The sequence below is a fragment of the Daucus carota genome, chromosome 3 (assembly GCF_001625215.2).
Source record: "Daucus carota subsp. sativus chromosome 3, DH1 v3.0, whole genome shotgun sequence".
In the NCBI taxonomy this organism is placed as follows: domain Eukaryota; kingdom Viridiplantae; phylum Streptophyta; class Magnoliopsida; order Apiales; family Apiaceae; genus Daucus; species Daucus carota.
In genome coordinates this window covers 34,826,102-34,845,715 of record NC_030383.2, presented here as the reverse complement: position 1 = coordinate 34,845,715, position 19,614 = coordinate 34,826,102, and positions in this window count along the sequence as shown.

The following is a 19,614-nucleotide window of genomic DNA, read 5'->3' as shown; positions in this document are numbered from 1 at the left end:
CTATTCTACTCAAACTACTTCTATCAGGCTAGGGTTTTACACACGAGAAATTATAAAGTGCATTGACCAAGTCAACCGGGCCTCGACCGCTGCGAAAATCCATCAGAAAAGCTGTAAAAATCGGCCCGGGGAGTTCTGCTGGGCGCGGCCGCGCTAAGTATAGCGCAGGCGCGCTAGTTGCAGCAGTTAGTAGCGCGGGCGCGCTAACAAGTAGCGCGGGCGCGCTACTGTCTGTGATGACAGCCCCGTTTCTTCGTTTCTCGCTCGTTCTCGCGTGCATGTCCTTCCTCGCTTCTAGTACCACTTCCGTAGGTGATCACGGTTGCATTTAGCATATGCAACAAGCCCTTTAAACCCCTAGATAGCTCTAGTGGACGAGTGTGCTCTCGTGAGGGTTTGTAGAAGATGTACCCACAAAATCCCAAGTCGTGATGAATCCACAATTCTCTATTCTTGCAATTAATGCACCAAAAACAACCTAAAATGCTAGAAAATCACTTCATCACCTCAACTCGTGACCTGCACAGAAAAACAATAAAAACACATCAAAAGACACTAAACACTTAAGTACAACCAACCAATTTAAGTGGAAATGAAGGCCTATAAGTGTGTATAAATACCACTTATCACACCCCCAAACTTAAACTGATGCTTGTCCTCAAGCGTCAACGACACTATACAATAATACAATGCAATGCATGAATGCAACTATGTGATGAATGAGTGAACTATGAAGTAATTGCCTTGCCAATTATAATACCTCAGATTGTGCTAATGTTCTCGAGTTTCATCTCTCTCGCTACTAAGTCAATTAATCTTCTATTTACAAGTGTGGAGTGCCAGTGTGTGCAAGCATGCTCTTTTATTGAGACAAGACAAAAACTACTACTCCCACAGAATCCCAATCAAGAATCGTAAAAGTTTAGAACTAACACCCCGTCACTCAAATCCAACTAAAAGCCAAGGTCCCAAAGAATGTCCACACCCTTCTATTTTATTCACTATATTTTTTTTCTTTTTATTATTGGTGATTCATTGCTCGGTCTAAGGTCAGAGCGCTTCGCAGTGTAAATGCGTTACGAACACCACAAGACTTCACACACCAATTATTCACTCTATTCTAGTGGTTTATTTAACCGTGCAATGGCTGAGATCCCTAAAGATTTATGCACTAGTACCCATGTAGCGAGCGTTGGGTCAACAATCCCAAACCACGAAGGGCTTTAGGTTGTTAGGCACAAAGTCCCCTCAGACTTAATTACTCGAGTACTAATGTGCTCAACCTAGTTAATTCTACCACTTATTTTTTTTAGTGAATTTATTTACTACTCTTTTTTTTTCTTTTTTTTTTTCTAGAAAGGCATATCTACTCCTCAGTTCCCCCAAACTTAAGATTTACAGACTTAAGCTGAAGGGTGCTCAATTCAATCCTAGAATTCATGGAATTTCGTCTAAATCCTATCTCAAGAACATATGTGAATTACAATTTCCAACACAAGCAATTTCCAAGTACTAACCTAGCATTGCAATTGAAACTACTAATCAAGAACTACGCACATAACTCATCATAGGCAATTAACTTGGCTTAACTTCATAATTCATGCAAATGCTCATGATACTAACTACGACAATTACCACTAAACATGTAAAATAAAAAAAATATGAGAAAAATAGAAAAAACATGAGAAAAATAAAAAAAAACGTGAGAAATAATCAAAGCAAAATAATAAAAAACGTGAACTACATGAACTAACTAACACATGCAATAATAAACAAAATTACAATAACATGCTCTTCCTTAGATTACCACCCCCAAACTTAAAATTTTCAATGTCCCCATTGAAAGCGGTAAAGAGGCTAGAGCGAACACGTACCTAATCGGAGTCCTCCCCCTCCTCTGCCGGAGGTGAATCCGGTGGAGGATATTGCTTAGGTTTAAGAAATGGGGTATCCACTTTCTCAAACAAAATCTCGCCACCACAAATAAAATCAAGAGCATCAAATATTGTCTTTGTCCTGTAGAAAGTCTCCAAACAAACGTTAGTAAACTTAATTGTCACTTCAAGAAGTAACCATTGATCGACATTTATACTTTCAGAGAACTTTGTGATAAAACAACGAAAAAATTCACATCCATTAAAGGACCGAACTCCTTCGACTTTCACACAAGGTGGAGGCTCGGGTGGTGGTTTTTCAGAACTCTTCACTTTCACAGGAGTCATAAGAACTTCTTGGCCTTTCATGTCACTGAATAAAGAGATGAAATTGCTATCCTCTTTTTCCAAGAGTTGAAGTGTAAGAGCCTTTTGGACTGGATAACCCACCAGATTTTGTGTAAGATCATCTTGGACAATCATCATGTCAGCTTTAAAACATGTACTCTCAAGTATAGGGGTAGAGGTTGGATTGAAAGCCACATTTTCAATGTCAGAACATGGAGCAACCTTGATTGAGCTAATCCCCTTCAGGAAATGTAACTCAAGCACACCTGGTGTAGGAGAAACTACGATCAACTCGATATTGTTTTTTTCACGCACCTCATCATCGCCCACACGGTCCACAACAACAACTTCATCGATTTTGCCGTCAGCGACACGATCTTCCTCTTTATTAATAGGCACATCATCATCCCAGGTCGAAAAACTATCACAATCTCCATCATTTGCAAGAATGGTAGCATTTATGTCATCTTCAACTTGGGTGGCTATAAGTGGAGAAGAATCGGGTTGTTCGACAGTAAAAGAACTAGCTAACCGCTCAAGTCGAGCCTCCATCATCAGTTGTGTAGCCTTGAGTTCCTTAAGCGTCTTGTTTATGTTTACCAACATATCATATACCTCATTTGTTTGATCAGAAAGCACTTCTACAGTGGGTTGAGGAACCTGTAGATCTTGTACTTGAGGATATTGATACTGTTGAGATTGTGGTTGCTCATATTGAGGCTGATAATACTGTTGCTCAAACTGATCATATTGTTGCATTGGAGGTTCTTCATAACATTGTTGCTGAAATTTTTGTTCTTGAAATTGATGTTGACCATGATATGGGAAATCACCAAAATTGTTGTCCATGTAAGAGAAATCTGGTTGATCCATCCATTCTTGATCACAAGAATTAGAATACTGATTGTACTCATATCCTTCTTGATAATTATATCCATGTCCCGACTGAGTATTCTGAGAGTTGAAGTGGTTATAAGAGCATTCATAACTATAGTGACCCTGAACACCACAAACTTGACAGAAGCTGTATGTTGTAGGGGCAACTTGTGACATCTCATCGACACTCATCGGATACAAGGTCGGCTCTGTAGCTTTCGACGAATATGCCTCAACTATGGAAGATAGAAGTGCAAAGGTATCGACTTCTTCCATTGTAACCCTGTAACAGCACAAACACAGCCAAGAACGCAGTAAAAGCTACCTCACTTGGAACTGAAGTCCCAAGGAGGCAAAGGAAACATTATAAATAACTAAACAAAAACAATAGATACAACAACAACTAAGAAAAGTGAGAAAAGAATCCGAGTCAGTGAATTTTAATGCACACTGATGACAAGTACGTAAACTAATTAATTAACACCGAGTCCCCGGCAGCGGCGCCAAAAACTTGTTCGGTGAAATCTACACGCAAGCGCACGTGATCACAAGTAATATATTTGTTCGTTCCCACAGAGACTGGTGAATTAAGAATACGCACCTATGCAACAATGTATGATCAATTATCACTGCCAAGACAATTAACAAGGATTGGTTTCTTTTATACTAATACTTAAATTTACTAATCAAATTCAGAATAGGAAAACACATGGGACTCTAATTTCATTATCGAATTCATCTAGAATTGAATTTACTGATTAACATGCGACTGTTGATCCTAATCAGACAACACGGAAGTAATACATGCCAACTCTCGTTGCACACATATCATACCAATCAAAATCCGCAATTAAGACAGAAATCTCATGGACACCAACAAAGCTCAGACCCTATATCTCTATAGCGGTAGTGTAAGCAGAGAGGTTTAATAGCAAGTCGTCTATCGTGATTACACAGGGTGATAAAAATAGTTCAAGTCTACCACAAATTATGCTTCATTCACATAATCCTATGTTTACATGGCATAGTTCTAAATTCAATCATCCACTCTCGCTTCAGAAAGAATTAACAAACAACTTAGAAGTTAGCTACGCTCCTAAGAAGAATAAGCACGGCTCATGCAAAGAGATCAACGTATGTCACACAATCAAGCAATAAATATTCGTTACTAGACTACATCGATAAATCCATTAGAATCCCATGAAGGCGGTTAGTTCATAATCGAACTAATCGACATCATGGTTTCTAATGAAAGCATTATATATAAAAGACAAGAATTAAACGGAATAAAAATGCTTGAATTAATAATAAAGATCACACGTTACAGATTGAAGTTCACGATCTCGCTCGAAACTATCACTTCCTCGCGAAGAACGATCTAATACAACTGATAATGTGCTTGAATGATTAAACTGAAAACTACGATATTGTTCTATTCTACTCAAACTACTTCTATCAGGCTAGGGTTTTACACACGAGAAATTATAAAGTGCATTGACCAAGTCAACCGGGCCTCGACCGCTGCGAAAATCCATCAGAAAAGCTGTAAAAATCGGCCCGGGGAGTTCTGCTGGGCGCGGCCGCGCTAAGTATAGCGCAGGCGCGCTAGTTGCAGCAGTTAGTAGCGCGGGCGCGCTAACAAGTAGCGCGGGCGCGCTACTGTCTGTGATGACAGCCCCGTTTCTTCGTTTCTCGCTCGTTCTCGCGTGCATGTCCTTCCTCGCTTCTAGTACCACTTCCGTAGGTGATCACGGTTGCATTTAGCATATGCAACAAGCCCTTTAAACCCCTAGATAGCTCTAGTGGACGAGTGTGCTCTCGTGAGGGTTTGTAGAAGATGTACCCACAAAATCCCAAGTCGTGATGAATCCACAATTCTCTATTCTTGCAATTAATGCACCAAAAACAACCTAAAATGCTAGAAAATCACTTCATCACCTCAACTCGTGACCTGCACAGAAAAACAATAAAAACACATCAAAAGACACTAAACACTTAAGTACAACCAACCAATTTAAGTGGAAATGAAGGCCTATAAGTGTGTATAAATACCACTTATCAATCTTCCATCCCAGTAATTTTCTTATTATCAAAAGAGACATGGATGAATTCCATGACTACTCTAGTTATCAGATTCTAAACTCTGAAGGCTTTTGTTGACAGAGGATAGCCAACAAAGATTCCTTCATCAGCTTTTAAATCAAATTTGGTCAACTGTTCAGGATGACTTTTCAGAACAAAGCATTTGCACCCAAATATGTGGAAGTATTTGAGATTTGGTTTCCTGCCTTTGACCATCTCAAATGGAGTTTTCCCATGCTTATTTATCAGAGTTGCATTCTGTGTGAAACAAGCAGTTTGCACAGCTGCAGCCCAGAAGTAAGTTGGCAATTTTGCTTCTTCCAACATGGTTCTAGCAGCTTCAATCAGAGTTCTGTTCTTTCTCTCTACAACACCATTTTGCTGAGGTGTTCCAGGTGCTGAAAATTCCTGTTTAATTCCATTTGCTTTACAGAACTCTTCCATCTTAGAATTCTTGAACTCAGTGCCATTATCACTCCTGATGATCTTCACTGCATCTTTAGAAGTTTTGTCCAGTTGCTTGACATGCTCAATTAGAAGAGAAGATGTCTCATCCTTGCTGTGTAGAAAATATACCCAAGTATATATGGTAAATTCATCAACAATGACCAGAGTATATCTTTTCTTTGCAATGGACATTATATTTACTGGTCCAAAAAGATTAACATGAAGCAGATGATAAGGCTCAAGAATTGAGGACTCAGTTTTACTTTTGAATAATGATTTCCTCTGTGTTGCCTTCTGACAGGAGCCACAAAGTCCATCTGGAGTAAAAACTGATTTGGGCAGTCCTCTTACAAGATCTTTCTTCACTAATTCATTTATATTGTTGAAGTTCAGGTGAGAGAGTTTCTTGTGCCAATTCCAGCTTTCTTCAATACTAGCTCTGTCAAGTAGACAGATTGCAGAGCTTTCAGAGTTTAAAGAGAGCTTGGCTTCATATATATTTTCATGTCTATATCCCTTCAGAACAACCTTCCCAGTGCTTTTGCTAACCACTTTACAGTGTTCTTCAAAGAAATCAACATTGTTAGGTCCAGATATGATTGTAGAAGGGGGGGTTGAATACAATCAGTACCAAATCGTCGCGGAAGTGAATCTGATTGAATATGATTTGTTAATCAGATTTTAATTAATTAATATAACAATGTTTGAAGTCGTTATATAATTAAAATGGTTCAGTTTTAATGTCCACTAAAGTTCGTAGAATAAATTCGACAGGGTATATTCTAGATTTAGTGATTAAAACAACCGGGTTATCAAAGCACAGAAAACTGTGGATATAACGATCAAGCAAGTTACAAACAACTTGAAAGCTTTACAAATGCTTTGAATACAAAGTGAATGAACACTAAAAATGAAGGATGCAATGCCATATTTATAGGCAAAGCATTTGTACTTGTAAGACAATTGAAAGACAAGACAATTGTGAGTAGCAAAGACAAAGTAGAAAGGGCAAGACAATCTAGCAAGACAATTTAGAGCTTCGGTAAGACAATTATAAGGCTAGTAAGACAATTCAGAACTTCGGTAAGACAATTAAGGATTGTCTTGCTGTTCTTCATTCGGTCAGACAATCTTAGATTGTCTGGGAAGCCACAGACATTGTCTTGCAGACAATCACTAATTCTCGGTAGGACAATCCTCCTTTGTCTTGGCAGTGAAGCATTCGGTAAGACAAAGTCTAATTGTCTTGACAGTGGATCCAGGAACTCAGTAAGACAACTGAGATTGTCTTGAAAGTTTCATAACATTCGGTAAGACAATCTAAAGAGATTGTCTTGCCGAATCCTTTACAAATCAAGACAAATCAGATTGTCTTGTTGCTTAAGTGTAGGTGATTGAAATGTAATTTGTAGATTATATTTAAATAGAAAATTATCCACTTAATTAATTTAATCATATAAATTCATAAATTAAATTAATTCGAGAGTGAATTAATTTAACAAATAAATTACATAATTAATTTAATTATTTGAGAAGTGAAATAATAATCTATTAAATATTTAATCACCCATTCATCAGTAGAATTGCTTCCCGTCTTCTTTAAACATTAATAACTCCGTCTTGATCAGTCGAACGAACGAACCACCAACTCTGCTTGACTTCAAATATCTAATTTGAATAACTGATACACAGATGTACTGTCTGGTTCATCTGTATCTAGTTAAATCAAATATTCTTTGTCAAATAAACATTAGGAAATTGATTTGTTCGTCGAGTCTTCGTCTTGTAAGTACTTCTTCATTAAATGGAATCTTCTGATAAAATAAAGTATAGAAACTTTATATCTTCTGAACTCCTGGACGTGCCACAAAAGATTATTTGTGCACTGAGGCTTGAACATATTAATGAACTTCTTTCAGTGGTGTGTAGCAGCATCCTGGAATTTATCTGACATATAATTCCCATAAATCATTTGACGTTCTTCGTACGGATTCCGTTGACTTGCTATTTACTGAGCTTTCTTATCTGAGTTGAGTTGTATCTCTTTAAATACAAATAGGCTGAACATATGCCTTTCAATCTCCCCCTATTTGTTTGTTAACATAACATGCAAATTTCCTAGAGGATAACTCAACTAACAGATAAGACAAAGATTTAAACACTGGAATGTAAATAGCAAAAGTTTATGGCTTGCATTAAACATTAAACCATGATCATAAATAGATTACAAAAGGATGTTCCTTGAACATATCTAACAAAATATCCTAATCAATCTATTCACTCAGAACGAGTGACTTCTCCTTCTTCAGCATCAGAATAGTGAATAATTGGAGTAGAAGGCTCATTCTGAGTAGGCTCTTCAGCTGCAGTGGATTCTCCACGCTTCTTTCTTTCACGAGCCAGAGCTAGCTGGTGAAGAACTTCCAGATCCACAGGGTCTTCATGAAAGTCAGATGGCTGAGATTTTGTTACACCCTTCATCCTCCGAAAGTATTGAGAAATGTTTCTTCGAGTGCAGTAGGATGAGATTACATCATCAGCATCAGACTTGGCTTTAGATGCGAAGCCCTTGGTCCTTAGTAATGTGGATGCTAGAGCCAGACGTTTGGCAGGGTACTTTGGCAAAGCCTCTTCATTTAGATAGACAGTGCAGAGGATTTCCAAGTGAACAAACTTGACACAGTATGGGTTCTTAACAACCTGAGGACTGTTGAAAACAGCACAATCCAGCAGTTTGTCACGAAGAAGTTCATTCAAGTTTGAGCAACGCTTGACTTTGTTGCGAAGTACCCAGAGCTCAGATACAGAGAATGATTTGAGAAATTCGACAGATAGTCTGAATGAACCATTCCTCTGTGTGTAGACAATCAGCTCCCATTCTTCTAGCAGTCCCCTAACAGCAACAGTTACATATTCCAGTTCTAAGGCAAAGGCATGCATAAAAACATCCTCATCAGGGTTCACCTCTCGAAGATCATAGATCAGAGATAAGAACTTCTTATTATCGAAAGTTTCCCTTTGAGGTCCATTGAATATTCTCCTAGCAATGTCCCAGCCTTTTCCTTCTTTTCTTTTAATCTCAAGATTCTTCTGCTTGATCGCAGCATCATAGATTTTCTGCTTTTCAATCTTGATTTGTTCCTCTGTGATCAACTTATCTTCCAGAAGTTTCTGATAATCACGAAGCTTACGCTTCCTCGCTTCATTTTCTGCTTTGAACTTCCTGACATTCTCCTCGTGTTCAGGATCAACAGGTTCTTCCTGAAACAAATAGCTTTCATCAAATTTACCTTCTTCTTCAGCCTGACGATAGGTAGCATCGAATACGTCATCATCATCCATGTCTTTGGGATAATCATCATAATTGTCAGCGTTGAAGACATTTTCAGATTGATGTAGTGGTTCTTTGCCTTTAGACCTTTTATAGCTTTTATCAGCTTCAGAAGATTCTTTGCCACTTGCTCTTTCTCCACCCTTGTCACTCCTGTCAGCATCATCCTTATTACTCCTATCACCAGCATCAGCATTGCTGTGATCATCTTTGTCCTTATCTCCCTTATCCTTCTCCCCCTTAGTTGAGGGATCCTCCGGAGTAGACTGAGCTGTTGACGGATTAAGCTTTAAGTGATGAATAACTTGAGCCAGAGTGTGCTCCAAGTTTCCAAGCTTTGTCAGACAGAGCTCCTGAGATTGATCAAACTTGTCCATCCTGGAGTGAATACCCTTGACATGAGCATCTAATTCCTGTTTGAGAGAAGAATATGAAGGATCAACAACCTTTTCCTGTAGAGTCACCAACTCTCGACTTTTGAATCTGGCATTCTCAGCATTCAACCTATCTATCTCAGTTTTCAGAGCAGCCATTTGTTCCTGTAACAGATCTGTGTTGGTGTGTGCACTCACCTCACGAACACTCAAAGATTTTTCACTATCCTCTCGTGCATGTGTTTCGCTCGGTGTTTGCCTGATTTCACTCGTAGTTTTCACACCGTCACCAGTACCTGTATAGACAACCATAGTTCCCTGAGATGGAACTGTAGGTTGTGAAGGAACAAATTGTCCTTCAGATGCCTGTGAAGGCTGATGTACTTGCAGGTTGCCAAGTATAGCCTGATCCAAAAAGAAAGAGTGATCAGAGAGTTTTTCATATGACAATTTTTGAATATCTGTGCTCTCTCTAAGTGAAGAATTAAAAGACAAAGGTTCAACTAGCGTGAGTGCTAGTTGTGTGCTTGACTCTTTACAGGATACCGCGGTCGGACGGCCAATTTCAATAAATGCATTCTGTGGAGAGAATGAATCTAGAGACTGTATATTTACCATGTCAGTGTCCAAATCCTTTTGGGAGGAAGTGGATGTGGCTGCAGTTGTCTCCGGTTCTGCCACCCTTTGCTTCTTATGAGACAGAGCTGCGGGTTCTCTCATAATTGCACTCCCACTCCGTTTCCGGGCTACCTTTCTAACAACTGGTGTATGAGTAGTGTCGGTTGATGTGTTTGACGAAGAATCAGTTGTTGAAACGGAAACATCAGCTTGGATATGAACCTGGGTGTTTTCAGGTTCAATGCTGGGAGGCTGGAAATCAAATCCAATATCACAATCAAAATCTGCAATATCAATATTAAAGGTATCAATGAGATTAGAAAGTACCTGAGCTACCTGTAAATCTGTTCTGAAGTCCTGTAGCTCTGGATTGATAGCAGAATCAGCAGGCAGAGGCTGAGAGGTGGATTGTGGTTGAGGAATGGTATGTGTATGTGTAGGTGAAGGTGTTGGTTCAGATTGAGAGGGAAGAATGGAGGCTTGTTGGTCTGGGAAGAAGTTGTATTGTGGAGGGGATTGGTGTTGAGATTGGTGAGGAGAATTGTATGATGATTGGTGAGGTGATTGTTGTGGTGAATTGTAAGGAGGGTTGTAAGGAGAGTAATGTGAGGATTGGCTGGATGATTGATAGTCTTGGAGGAGTTGAAGTGTGTTAGGTCCAATCAGACGTAGAAGGGGGGGGGGGTTGAATACGTCGTACCAATTTCTTCGATTTAATTTGATTGCGGATAATCTTATTTCAGTCCATGTTAAATCAATCGTAAATAAATAACTCCAGCAAGTCGGGGAATATTCTTGTATTAGAAATAATCCTCGGGTGCTACAAATTCCAACACAAGTGTCGGCTGCAGAGACTACAATCACTCTATTACAAATTCTCGATAAATACGATCTTCTAATTTAACTCTCGAGAACGTGTATAGTGTGTGCACTTACAAAGTGTGTAGTTGTTTTCAAATGAAAACACAAAGCTCTATTTATAGGCTTTACAAAATCTAACCATGGTTAACGAGTTCGTCCTGGACGACTTGAGTTCGTCCTGGACGGATTCGTTTTATAAAAATAAAACTAACTCCAATAAGTGAAAGTTGCGCCTTGTAATGCTGTGGTCAAACCTTGCGCCTCCTTCAGTCAAACATTGCGCTATACAGGGTAACATGGTTCACAGAGAAAGAATACTTAGAATTAATTCTAAGTATTCGACTGAGTAGAGGAAGTCAAAGATGGCGCTTCCCTCAGTCAAACCCTGCGCCATACACTGTACCCCTGTATGGTGACTTAGAAGAAATTATAGGAAAGTCAATAGTTGCGCCTTCTTCTCGGTCAAACATGGCGCCTCATCAGTGGAAACAGATATGAGACTTAGAATTTCTTCTAAGTTAGAATCACAGAGTCTTTCTCACTTGGAGTCGCAAACTTTGACTTAGTCAAAGTTTGCGCTCCAAGTTGAGCTAGTATAGACCCATGATTTGTTCTTAGAAATAAAACTAAGTAAATGTTTAACTGGGGTTGACCTTGGTCAAACATTGCGCCGTGTACCCCTGTAGTGTGTCTAGAGACTTAGACAAAACTTCAATGTCTTTTCATTTTGCACAAGAATTAAATATACATATATATACAATTAATTGTGTTAAGTTAATTACTTGAATTATTTAAATTCAAATAATTCACAATTAATATATATATATATATATATATCTAATTGATAATTTCCTTTGGCAATATTCTGGAGCAGCTCGATTGACTTGATCAATTAATTCGTTGATCGAATCCACTGAATACTTTCGTACGTCCTGACGTCCTGTGCACTGGTCTGGTTCACGAACGACTCGAACTGAAATAATCCTTTGAATCCTTTGCTTGATAATATACTTGATCAGTCATTCCGGGTTAGATGTTGCTTCGATAAATTTGATTATAAATAATCAAATTAAATATACTGGAATCTTCTGGTCTTTGATACTTGATCTTCAGGCAATCTTGATAGCAGAAACATATTGAACTTTATTCTTCACTGAGGCTTGAACATGTTAATGAACTTCTTCCAGTGGACGGATGCTCGTCTCAGATATCTTGATTGTCTTTGTCTGTTCGTATTGAATCTCCAACCTGTAGATTCCAGTATTATACTTACGTATTGTTTCCTGTCTTTTGTTGTGTTGAGTTATCGAAATTACATTTACGTTACATTATGCTTTACAATCTCCCCCTATTTGTTTGTTAGAGTTCGACAAGCAAATCCTTTAAGAGGATAACTCAACTGACACAATGAAAAAGCATACTAATTTAAACAGGAAATAATACTAAGTACAGTCTGGATTATATTTTACATTTTCCAGAAATCAAAAGTAAACACAAGTAGCCATTTGTTCCTCTAGCCTGAACTAATCTGTCCTTGGTTTCTTGGCTCTTGCATTAAGCAGCTTTTGCTCAGCTTTCCTCTTTGCAGCTTCCTCTACTCTCTTCTGAGTAAGCTTGTTTTCAATCTCTTCAATCCTTGCTGTAATGGTACTCAGTGCCACTTGCTCCAGTGTATTCTCAGGTGGAGGTTGCTCTAGATTTTTCTTCATCTTCTCTAAAGTTTGCAGGTGAACCATCTTCTTCAACTTCTTAAAAGTGACATTCATCTCCATTCCTTCAATTTTCATAATGATCCTTGATGGATGAGCACGAACTCTAGAAGTGTTGTGGACAGTCTCTACAGCTTTTCTTATCTCCAGAAGATCAATCAAATCTTTGAGCACACTCTTGTCTTCTTTTACCACTGACCACTTAACAGCTGCAACTGCACGAGTGATTCTCTTGGAATTGAGTCTTCCAATCTCTGTGAGTGGTATAGCAGTGACTTCAGAGTCTTTCTTCTTCTTGAATATTACAGATGTAGGATTGTAAGTAACAACAGGTGTATTTGGATTTTCAGGAATTTCAGGGTTGAGTGGAGGCAGTGGATATGGTGGTTGACGATTGATGGCTGACAAGTCTAAGTCTCTCAGAGCAGCAAAGTTCAGACGATAAGCATATAGCAATTCAGCAGTTAGTCTTCCCTTTCTAGTCCTTGAGCACTTCTCCCTGACTTGAGCTTCCAGATATTTCAGTATACGAGGATTGTATGTTGATAATGCTTCATCAGTGAGTCCAATACTCTGAATCATACCATCCTTGAAATACTTGATAACTGAAGGCTTGTCATGAATTTCAACTCCAATATCAGATATCCAACCTTCCACCATATCTCTGAATATTTCATTATGCTTTCTGCCGGTTGAGATGATCTTGTTTCTTACCACAAACAGCTCAGTTAAAGAAAGATCTCTGAGAAACTGAATTGACACATGCTTGAGTCCATGGCCTTCTCTCTGTAGCTCAAATGATATGTTCACCATCCATCCTCTCCTGGGAAGAACAGCAACAGACACAGTAGAAATGATATCATTTAACACCTCGTGATAATCATGTAAATCCTTGTAGTTGTTCCTGAAGGAGTCAAAGATATCTTTTACTTCGTCATCATCATTATCTTGAGTGACCTCTGGAAAATCAAACACAGATCTAGCAGCATCCCATTCAGCTCCTTCTTTATGTAAGTTGGCAAGTCTCCTTTCCCTTCGAATCCGTCTTTGGTTTTCTAACTTCTCCCTTGCTCTCCTTTGCTCAGCATAATCCCTAGCAACATTAGCAATGTCTTGTGGATTTGCAATTTCAAACTCTTCAGCAGGAAAGATGTCATTGTGATATGCAAGTTCATCAGCAAAGACTTCAGCGTCTGGGATTTCTCCTTCTTCAAGATCTTCATTCTCAGCACCAACCATCCTAATCACCCTGTCATCCACAAACTCAGGGATGTATTCATCATGACTGTAACTGAATTGATGCCTAAGAGCAGAATCAATCAGTTCTTCAGACACCCCTGTTATCACCCTCTTTCCCTTTGCTTTTTCTGCTGCTCTCTCCCCCTCAGTTGAGTAATCCTCTCTGGAAGGTTGAGATGCCAGCAACTTAGCCTCCAGGGCAGCCAACCTTTGTTCCATTGATGATTTGATTTCTACCAACTCCTCCCGTAGAACAAGATTCTCAGCTTCTAAGTGTTGAACCTTGAATTTCAGAGCTTCAAATTCTGTCACAGATACAGTTGGAATGGCAGATTCAATTGTAGGTTGGGATGATGGGTTCTCACTAGTTCGTTCTGCAGGTGTTTCTCTCATTTCACTCAAGACTAGAACACTCAGTGGGTCAGAGGGTTTCTGTTTAGGATGTTCTGTAAGTGTTTCCCTCTCACTCAGTGGATTTCCAGCCTCAGTGGATGTACCTGCAATAGAATCTTCTTAGCCCCTTCTAGAGAGGTCACAGAAGGTGCAATGAAGGTTCGTAAGCCTTCGTCCTCGGTTTCCTCGTCAGATGAATCTGAGTCATAAGAAACAAGTTGCCGACCACTTGAAAGTGGTGAGTCCTTTGATGGATCCTGAGTTGGAATCTCAGGGTGGGTAGACACAGGGCTCGAAGGATGTGATCCTTGAATTGGCGAAGCACCCTGGTTTCCCACAACTGCCTTTGACGGCGAAAGACTTTGTGACAAGTCCTCTATAACTGGCTCACTTCCTGATATGAAGGGCTCAGAAATAGATTGCCGTTCACCTTCGAGAGGTGAAGAGTCCTTTGAAGGATCTGGGAATGTTCCTCCCAGGGGGGTAGACAAGGATGTAGAATGTGGCATTTCATCCAAGTTTCCCCCAGAAGCCTGTGAAGGCACTTGACCCTGAATAGGATCAGTAACAACAGTGTCTATCCCTGACATGGACGACAAAGTGTTAGCAACCGTCAATTCTTCAACTGTGTGTGCAACCTCACTGTGCATTGGAATAGTATTTGGCTGAGGTGGTGAAGAAATAGACATATCTGCAGTTGTCTCAGGTTCTATTCTCCTTTCCTGACTAGGAGACAGAGCTGCAGTTTCAGAAACAACCTCCTTATGTGGTGCACTAAAGGCACTTTCCCCCTCGCTCTCAATTATTTGAAGTGGTTGGCTGAGGGGTTGAGATGTTTCTGCTTCAAGTGTTTGTGAAGTGGTGCCTTGGTTATGAATTTGGGGGATTTCAAATTCATTGGCACTAGTGATAGGTGGTGAAAGCTGATTGGAATCCAAAAGATTCTGAACCCAATCAGGTGCATCGAAGGACAAGTTGTCAGAGTCAGAAGGAATACCTGATTGTAGTAGTGGATTGTAAGTGTTGGTGAAGAGTTCATCAATATCCACCATTACATCAGCTGCAGTGGTTTGAACCGGAGTATTCACTTCATCTTCAGAATCAGTGGAGTTGTCTTGCAGTGAATCCTCTCCTTCAGATTGAGCATTGTCATCTGAGGATGTCTGTGCATCTTCCACTATTACCTCTTCTTCCATTTGTGAAGTTTGAGTCTCAGGGATATCAGCTTGATGAGATGACTCAGGGACTTCAGTACTTTGAGTTGTAGGGACCTCCTCTTCCTGAACCACTGGATCAGCAACATTTTGAATGTGGGGTGGAGGCACATTTGGATTGTTCAGGAATTCTTGCATTGCCTCCGGAAGAACCACATCTTCATTGTTGGTGTAGTTCTGATGGTTTTCCAGCATAGAGATGACCCTGGTAGACATGAAAGAGCATATAACATTGTCTATATTGGGATAGACAGCTCTTTCAGCAGGAGTCAGCAGTTGATTTAGCACAATCTGGAAGAACCTAGGATAGAGGAGTATGTTTCTGTTTTTCCTTAGGGAGTCCTGAAAAGCTCCCATGATCATGTGTCCCAGATTTATCCTTGTATTCTGAGCTATTGCAATTCCAATCTCCTGGTTGAAGGTTGTGATGCCATGGAACCCTCCAGTCTTTGGTGCAAATACATGAGAAATAGAGTTAAAGAAGAAATTCCATTCTCGAGGTAAATGCTTCACGTACATTTTGCTGGGAAGATCACCATTTTCCCTCTGGCAATGGATAGCAAAGAAGAAGTTTGTCCTTTCAGCTCTATCTGGAACATCTTCAAAATTGTCTGTTGGAAGTTGCAGAGCAGTGTTCAGGGTGTTCTCAGTGATCGTCAGTGTTCGTCCCTGAATAACGCATTTGAGTCCAAATACCTGTTCTTCATTTACCACAGAGATAGAGGACAGAAAATCTCGAAGTAGAGATTTGTTAAGGTATACAGACTCAGTCATAGCAAACCTAGCAAAAGAAAATTCTGACATGTAACGAACCCAGCGTCGATAATTTGCTTGCGTAATTAAATTATTATTTTCAACAATAGTGAAATTTGTTTTCGGAATCTCAAAATTTGCAGCCATTTTTAATTAAAATTAAAAATGATTATAAATTTCGTTTCACGAATTAAAATGAACAAATTCCAACTTATGTCACGAAAATAATTAATTAATAACGCTCCGTAAAACCCTAAATTCAAGAATTTCAGATTTCAATGAAATTACAGTATGTAATACTTCTTGAAATTTTAAGAATAATGGGATCGGTTTCGCAAATTTTTGACACAAGAATCACGTACAAACCAAGCCTAGAAGTCTAAAGGTCTCGAAAAACCCTCACGAAAAGTAACGACGGATCGTTAATATTCTGGTATGAATAGAAAGCTCTCGTCAAGGTGAGTCCAAAACTAGTCTTAGAATGAAAAATGGGCAAGGATTGATCGGTGTTTTGTGAGTTTAAAAAACTCGAGTTCGAAGGTTTGAATGGCAGTAGAGAGGTTTTTGTGCGTGTGTATATCTGTGTGTGTATAACTGAAGAGATGAAAGAAAAACGGGTTAAGTGTGGTATATATGTACCCAGTGGAGGGAGAGGCGCAACTTGGTTAATGACCAAGTTGCCCCTTATACTGTATACAGAGAACAGACCAGGCGCAACCACTGAAATGACCGTTTTGCCCCTCATACACGTAGTGTGTATGAGAAGCGCAACTCCCAGACTTAGACAAATAATCAACACGCAGATAAACATACATGGACAAGGGGGCGCAACGTTTGACTGAAAAGTCAAAAGTTGCGCCGAAATCCTGACTTAGTGAAAATACTAAGTCCTGGCTACATACATTTCCCCTTATGCATACTTGGCGCAACGTTTGACTTAGTCAAATGTTGCGCTCAAGTCATAGCAGTACAGGGGTTTGTACTTAGAGAATTTTTGAAGAGAAATTCGAAGAAACACGCCCCATTTACCACTCTATCGAATATATTTTGATTGAATCAAAATAATCCAATATTATGATAAATTAATCACAATTAATTCAAATAATGTTAAACTAAATTAATATCAGTTAAACAAAATTGAAATAATTATGCTGCAAGAATTTTAATTAACATTTAATTAATGAACAACTTAAAATAATTTGAATTGCTCCAAATCCATTAATCAAATATAATTAAAATATGAATTAAATAAACACTAATATTCATTAATTGAATATAAGCACTTAAATAATTCAAGAAAATTAATTCTAAATATCTACCACTTAGCAATTAATCACATAATCACATAAAATCATGCAAATCATATAAATCATGGCAAATAATTAAAACTAATTATCAGATAATTATGTAAAATACTGGATGCACTTTGTAAATTCACAAGTCCTGAAAATATGTACATTTTAAAACTTGTGAACTTACGAACAAATTGCAGTTATTTCTTGTCTAATTAATTAGACATATTTAACATCCCAAGTTCACCAACCAGTCTAGAGAAAGTGGATTCGTCTAGTGGTTTAGTGAAGATGTCTGCAATTTGTTGATCAGTAGGTACGAAGTGTAACTCTACTGTTCCATTCATGACATGCTCGCGAAGGAAATGATACCTGATATCAATATGCTTTGTCCGGGAGTGTTGAACAGGATTGTTGGCAATGGCAATGGCACTCGTGTTATCACACAGAATCGGAATTTTATCCAACATGAGTCCATAATCTTGTAGTTGATTCCTCATCCACAAGATTTGAGCACAGCAACTTCCAGCAGCTATGTATTCAGCTTCCGCTGTAGACGTAGACACGGAGTGTTGCTTCTTGCTATACCAAGACACCAACCTTCGTCCAAGAAACTGACAGCTTCCTGAAGTACTTTTCCTATCAATCTTACATCCTGCAAAGTCAGAATCTGTATAGCCAACCAGATTAAAACCTGTATCTTTAGGGTACCAAATCCCTAGATTGGGGGTTCCCTTAAGATACCTAAAAATACGCTTAACAGCTATAAGATGTGACTCTTTAGGATCAGCCTGGAATCTAGCACATAAACAAGTTGCGAACATGATATCTGGTCTACTAGCAGTTAAGTATAAGAGAGAGCCAATCATACCTCGATACCTCGTGATGTCAACTGACTTACCAGATTTGTCCTGATCAAGTTTGACAGCAGTTGGCATAGGGGTTTTGGCAGTAGATGCTTCTTCCATTCCATATTTCTTCAGAAGATCCTTGATGTATTTAGATTGGCAGATAAAAATACCGTCAGGCTTCTGAATGACTTGAAGTCCTAGGAAGAAGGACAATTCTCCCATCATGCTCATCTCATACTTGCTCTGCATTAACTTAGCAAATCTCTCGCACAAAAGATCATTAGTAGAACCAAATATAATGTCATCGACATATACTTGTACAAGAATTATATCATCCTTATGCTTTTTATGGAAAAGAGTTTTATCGATGATACCTCTGGTGAAACCATTTTCAAGTAAGAACTTGGAAAGAGTGTCATACCAGGTTCGAGGGGCTTGCTTCAGGCCATAGAGTGCTTTGAAGAGAAAGTATACGAAGTCTTCAAATTCTTTGTCTTCAAACCCAGGGGGTTGTTCAACATAGACTTCCTCTTCCAGATCACCATTCAGGAATGCACTTTTCACATCCATCTGATATACTTTGAAGTTGGAGTGTGCAGCAAATGCTAAGAACATCCTGATTGCTTCAAGCCTAGCAACTGGAGCATAGGTTTCATCATAATCAATTCCTTCTTCTTGTGAATAACCCTTTGCAACCAGTCTTGCCTTATTCCTCGTAATAATACCATCTTCATCCAGTTTGTTTCTAAAAACCCATCTAGTGCCAACTATAGATTTTCCTTTAGGTCTTGGCACTAGCTTCCAAACTTTCTGCCTTTCGAATTGATTGAGTTCTTCCTGCATTGCAGATACCCAATCTGGATCACTTAGAGCCTCTTCAACTTTCTTTGGTTCTGTCTGAGACAAGAATCCAGCAAAGTTGCATTCATTCTGAGTTGCTCTTCTAGTCTGTACTCCTGTGTCTGGATCACCAATGATTTGTTCAACAGGGTGGTCTCTACTCCATACCCTTTGTCTTGGCAGATTCAATCTTGATGATTCACCAAAATCATAGTTGTGTTGAGTGTGATGACTAGTGGATCCACTTTGACTTACTCCCCCTGAGCTGATGTAGATTCTATTTGATGATCCTCCACTTTGACCACTGTGACCATGATGATCATTTGTATTGTTGCCAATACTTCCTCCAGATGGTTCAGGATCAGCATTCTCTTCATTGGCATTAGGATCTCTTATATCAGCTTCAGGTTCATCTTCTCCTAAGTAGATGTCTTCTAAATTCTCAAACTCCAGAGAATCAGATTCATTTTCCTTTTGAAGACTTGGGAGTCTGGTATCATCAAATCTTACAT